The sequence below is a fragment of the Pristiophorus japonicus genome, unplaced genomic scaffold, assembly GCF_044704955.1.
Source record: "Pristiophorus japonicus isolate sPriJap1 unplaced genomic scaffold, sPriJap1.hap1 HAP1_SCAFFOLD_348, whole genome shotgun sequence".
Lineage (NCBI taxonomy): Eukaryota > Metazoa > Chordata > Chondrichthyes > Pristiophoridae > Pristiophorus > Pristiophorus japonicus.
Window position 1 is genome coordinate 612,417 of NW_027253303.1, and position 6,129 is coordinate 618,545.

Below are 6,129 nucleotides of genomic sequence, written 5' to 3' on the forward strand. Positions count from 1 at the left end.
TTAGTGATTCAAAAGAAAAACGTGCTTTGACTATTGTTATATTGGCAAATCTAGCTGGCACTGTGCACACAGCAAGATGCCACACGAGAAACCAGTCAATCTGCTTCTGCTGGTGTTTATTGAGGGAGAAAAATCTTGGCCAGGCCACCAGGAGAATTCCCTGCTTGTCTTTTGAAAAGGCTTATGAGAGCGCCAATGCCCACTTGTGCCTTGGCCAAAGGCCTCGACTAAAAATCTCATCGGCAAGATGACAGCTCTAACAACCTGGCACTCGTTCAATAGCGTGCTCAAGTGTCAGCCTTGAAAGATTGCTCAGGTTCTAGAGCTTACATAAGGAATAGGAGCAGGAGTAGGCCATTCGGCCCATCGAGCCTGCTCCGCCATTCAATACAATCATGGCTGATCTGATCATGGACTCAGCTCCGCTACCCTGAGCGCTCTCCATAACCCTTTACTCCCTTATCGCTCAAAAATCTGTCTATCTCTGCCTTAAATATATTCAATGACCCAGCCTCCACTGCCCTCTGGGGCAGAGAATTCCAAAGATACACAACCCTCAGAGAAGAAATTCCTCCTCTTCTCAATTTTAAATGGGCGGCCCCTTATTCTGAGACTATGTCCCCTAGTTTTAGTTTCCCCTATGAGTGGAAATATCCTCTCTGCATCTACTTAGTTGTGGTATTGCAATAACAATTAGTTGTAGTATTGTGGCAGCACAATATTAAATGTAGCCTTGATTGATGGCTTTGCCATTCCACAGAGGGATAGTCCTATCCTTGTGATAAACAGGTATCTTGATTCACAATATTTACAAAAGATTCAGGCATCTCATCTTACCTGATAAGATCCTGAGGAGCAGAGAATGGGCTCCCGGGAATGAGCAGGACAGGAATTGCCCACTGGGCATGGAAAAGTGTCCGGATCCCTCTGTCCCTCAGGGCAATAAAAACCAGCCTTGCAAGGGCCTGCAAAACCCAGAACCCAGTTAGACTTAGCTTCACATTACTTTATTTCTAGCATTTTAGTACAGTACAGCGTCAAGAATCCGGAACCCTTGGGACCGAGACTGTTCCGGATATTTCCAGACTTCGGAACATCTTGCTGATATCATGAATCCAGAAATATCCAAGCCGGCGAGGAGGTGTTTGGCCGGGCCCCACTGAGGAGGTGTTCGGGGGGCCCCACTGAGGAGGTGTTCGGGCGGGCCCCAATGAGGAGGTGTTCGGGGGGCCCCACTGAGGAGGTGTTCGGGCGGGCCCCACTGAGGAGGTGTTCGGGCGGGCCCCACTGAGGAGGTGTTCGGGCGGTCCCCACTGAGGAGGTGTTCGGGCGGTCCCCACTGAGGAGGTGTTTGGGCGGGCCCCGCCGTGGAGGTGTTCGGGCGGGCCCCACTGAGGAGGTGTTCGGGCGGGCCCACTGAGGAGGTGTTTGGGCGGATTCCGGACGACCTGCCACCGATCGTCCCGGAGTCCAGATTCCAGAACATTCCGGATTCCACAACATTCTGGATTCCAGAACATTTGAATTCTCAATGCTGCACCTGTATATTCAAGACAGAGATTGATAGATTTTTGGATATTAAGGGAATTCAGCAAAGGAGGACCAAGAAATTGATAAAGAAAGGGAAAATAGACTATGAGAGTAAACTAGCGAGGGACATAAAATGGAAACAATTAGCAAAAGTAAATGTGGGTTCCCTACAGGCTGAGACAGGAGAAATTATAATGGGGGATAAGAAAAATCCTTCCAATCCTCAGGCCTACTGCTTTTTTTGGTCACATTATAAGCCTCTCCCATTGATCGAATACTATCTTTAACTTCTCTTGTTAATCACGGTTGGACCACTTTTCCTGTGGGGTTTTTGTGCCTTGAAGGAATGTATGATTGTTTTAAATTATGTATTAATTCTTTAAATGCTAGCCATTGCACATCTACCATCAGTTTCCCAATCTACCTTAGCCAACTCACCCTTCATACCGACATTGTTTCCTCTGTTTAGATTCAAGACGCTAGTTTCGGATTTAACTAAATCCCTTTCAAACGTAATGTAAAATTCTGACATATTATGGTCACTCTTCCCTAAGGGCCCCTTTACTACAAGGTTATTATTTAACCCTTTCTCATTGCACAATATTAGATCTTAAATAGCCTATTCTCTACTTGGTTCCTCAACATATTGATCTAGAAAACCATCTTGTATACATTCCATGAATTCGTCCTCCACACTATTACTGCAAATTTGGTTTGCCCAGTCTATATGTCGATTAAAGTCCCCCATGATTACTGTATTACTCTTGTTACATGCACCTCTAATTTTCTGATTTATACTCTGCCCTACATTACCACTATTGGTTGAGGGCCTATCACCAACTCCCACCAATGTTTTCTGCCCCTTGCTGTTTCTTAGCTCCACCCAAACTGATTCTACTTCTTGATTTTTGGAGCCAAGATCCTTTCTCTCCACTGTCTTTATGCCATCCTTTATTATCAGGGCTACACCTCCTCCTTTTCCACTTTGCCTATATCTTCTAAAAGTTAAATATCCTGGAACATTTAGTTCCCAACCTTGGTCACTTTGCAACCACATCTCCCTAATGGCCATTAGATCAAATCTATTAATTTCCCCTTGAAGGTTGTGGGTTCAAGTCTCACTTCCGGGACTTGAGCACAAAATTCTAGGCTGACAATTCAGTCATCTTCTTCTTAGGCCATTCCCCGGAGTCGAGGATGACTTGCTCCCACACTAACATTAGTTCTAAGGTGGCGGATGAGACCAACGTGGGACCGACAGTCTCTGTCACAATTTTCCCTGATGTGACCTTAGTCACTGATGCCCTATGACCTTTGTTACTCCCTCTGACCCTTCCTGACCCAGTCTGCTTATTTTTTACCCAAAACTGTGCTCTGCTCTCGAGCCTTGTTATTTCTCTTGCTGCTTTTAAATTTACTCTTTCCTGAATCCTCCCCTCCTGTCCCGCCACCACTTCATGACTTTAAAGCCCTGTCTACTACCCTAGTTATTCAATTCACCAGGACACTGGTTCCAGCCCACTTCAAGTGGAGCCCGTCCCAACGGAACAGCTCCCTCTTTCCCCAGTACTGTGCCAATGCCCCATGAAGCAAAACCCCTCCCACACACTCTTTGAGCCACGCATTAGTGAACCAGTTGGGTGTTTACAACAATCTGGTAGTTTCATGGTCACCATTACTGATTCCAGATTTATTTAATTAAGTGAATTTAAATTCCCCAATGGCCGTGGTGAGATTCGAACTCTCATCTCCGGAGTATAGTTTAGACCTCTAGATTGCTAGACCAGTAACATAACCACTATGCAAATCTAATACTGAATTTTGATTCAGTCAGACCAAAACAACAATTTGTAATTATATAGCACCTTTAACATAGTAAAAAAAATACCAAGTCACTTCACAGGAACATTATCAAACAAAATTTAACACGGAGCCACATAAAGAGAAATGAGCTTGGTCAAAGAAGTGTGTTTTAAGGTGCGTCTTAAAGAAGGAAAGGGAGGTAGAGAGGTGGAGAGGTTTAGGGAGTGAATTCCAGAGCTTAGGGCCCAGGCAGCTGAAGGCATGGTCGCCAATGGTGGAGCGATGAAGAGGTCAGAATTAGAGTAACGCAGAGATCCCGGGGGGTTGTGGGGCTGGAGAAGGTTATAGAGATGGGGAGGGGCGAGGGATTTGAAAACAAGGATAATAATTTCTAGCACAACAGGCAAAATGAGATTTTCTTCTTTATAATCCTACCAGAAGTTTTTGACATATTGAACTCTGAGCAGTATTCTCCACCGGTGCAGGGCCGACAATCGGTGATATCTCTGTTGCCAGCAACAGGGCTGAATGTACCCAACGGGCAAGGCAGTGGGTAAGAGGACTGTTGTGGACAGTAAAATCCTGGCGGACACCTGAACATAAAAGGTGCAAAAAAGTATATTTAATCTTCGAGCTACTAAAGTTGGATCTATTGACACAGTCCCCATGCTTAGGGTGTGTGAACGCCATTTGCCTGCTATAAGCGATGGCTGGTATAACGTGGTACAGCATTGGTGGAGCTGATCAAGGCAGGAAGTACCTACTGTTCAATCAACTGATCTGAATGTGAACAAAGGCCAATTGAATACGGGGTATTGAGAAAAAGAAAAGAAAGGGGGAGAAATTGGGTGCATTTGCACCTTCAGGGGGGGCGCAAATTCCTTTGCGACCGGGCGCGCGCTGACATCGACTCCTGCCATATTGCCTGGAGTTTAGCGATGGCGCTATGGCGTTACGCCCCGATCTCCTGTGTCCAGAGATCATGACATCATCGCCATGCGCATCACCCCGTTAGCACCCAGGACCTGGAATTCACTTTCGCCTCCTGCAACAGTGCCGGGCGAAAAGACCGTCAGCTGCAGGAGGCACGGATCGGGAGACTGGCCGCTATCGGGCCGAGGGTTAAAGGCAAGGTGGCCGAGGTAAGTAATAAAAAACACTCCCTTTGTTGTTGCCGTTTTCTTTGCGGATTTTTGCCTGCAATCGTTCAGCCCGGTGCTCTGCTCGAGTTCCCCGGCTGGTCCCGTGCAGCACGGACCGAGTTTTTTCAATGTTAAATTTCACACATGCTTGAAACTGTGAATGGGCCACACAGCCCCTTAAAGTGGCCTCGCACCCACAGAAAATTAGGGGGCAACATTGTTTGTGACCAATATTTGCAACCTTATTCAAAGCCTTCTAAGAAGGAATTACTATATAGAAATCTCTATTGATTTCTAATTGTGTCTTTTCAATTGGACATTTAAGTGCCAGAGCTCTTGGGCTAGGAACTTAGATTGTCATTATCATAGGCAGTCCCTTGGAATCGAGGAAGTTTTACTTCCACTCTTAGAACGAGTCCTTAGGTGGCTGAACAGTCCAATACGAGAGCCACAGTCCCTTGCCACGGGTGGGCCAGATAGTCGTTGAGGGAAGGGGTGGGTGGGACTGGTTTGCCGCACGCTCTTTCCGCTGCCTGCGCTTGGTTTCTTTTTTTTTTTAAATTCGTAGCCAATCGTTCCAATTCTTTGTCAAATCACAAACGCCAGAGGTCACCTTGCACACATCAAGGATCACTCTGCGCCAATGCTCTTAGCCAAAAGGCCTAGAGCCACTGCACCGTTCCTGGAAGTACTGCAATACCAGGTTCGTGCCATGGAGGTGGATGGGTCAGGCCCCCCACACACCTCCGTGGAGGTGGATGGGTCAAGCCACCCCACCCACCTCCTATTTCCAAAAAAGCAAGCATATACCTAATCCAGGGAGAACCACCTTGGGGTTATGGTGGCTACTCCCCTGTCAGGTCAGTTACGCATGATCTTAGCCAAAAGGCCGAGAACGCTTGATTTCTTTATGCTCTCGGCAATGAGATTCGAAGCGCTCAGCGCCCTCCCAGATGCACTTCCTCCACTTAGGCTGGTCTTTGGCCAGGGACTCCTAGGTGTCGGTGGGGATGTTGCATTTTATCAGGGAGGCTTTGAGGGTGCCAGATGAGGGTGGGTGAATATCGTTTAACCGTATGTGTGTTAAGGAAATAGTGAGGCAACAATCTACTTGCTTGTCTAATTTTGGGCGTCTGGGCCCCATGAATGTACCTCTTTCCAGTCAGTCCATCTGTTGGTGTTGCTTCAACAGCCTTCCCTCGGCAGTAGAACCCAGCTGAGCAATTGCCAGATGGAGCGGCCAGGAATGTTCTCTCACAATAATGACCACCTGGGCAGGAAACCATCAGACCAGAACCTATATAAAAAAAATATTATAACAGTAATAAATTGTCTGTTGCCCACAGTCAGTTGATGAAGTTAAGATTTTTAAAATATAAAAGACAGCAAAGAGTTGGGGACGGATTTCAAAAATTCGCACCACCTACAGGCCAGATCTTGCAATTACACTATTACAGGCAACTGTTTACATAGAAGATTGTCATTCTAAATGGTTAATGTTGACATAAAAACACACAATCAAACTCGTGACAACAGGAAGTCAGACAGGAGTGCATGGAAACATAGAAATTTATAGCGCAGGAGGTCGTCATTTTGACCATTCCGGCCGACAAAGAGCCGCACGGCCCTCGGTCAGCAGCCCTGAAGGTGACAT

The 6,129-nt window shown here is 46.6% G+C and overlaps 1 pseudogene; it reads right to left on the reverse strand.

Annotated features, from left to right (window-relative positions):
• Positions 1-5,141: 5,141 nt before the first annotated feature.
• Positions 5,142-5,376, reverse strand: LOC139250098 (U2 spliceosomal RNA; annotated as a pseudogene).
• Positions 5,377-6,129: the final 753 nt, after the last annotated feature.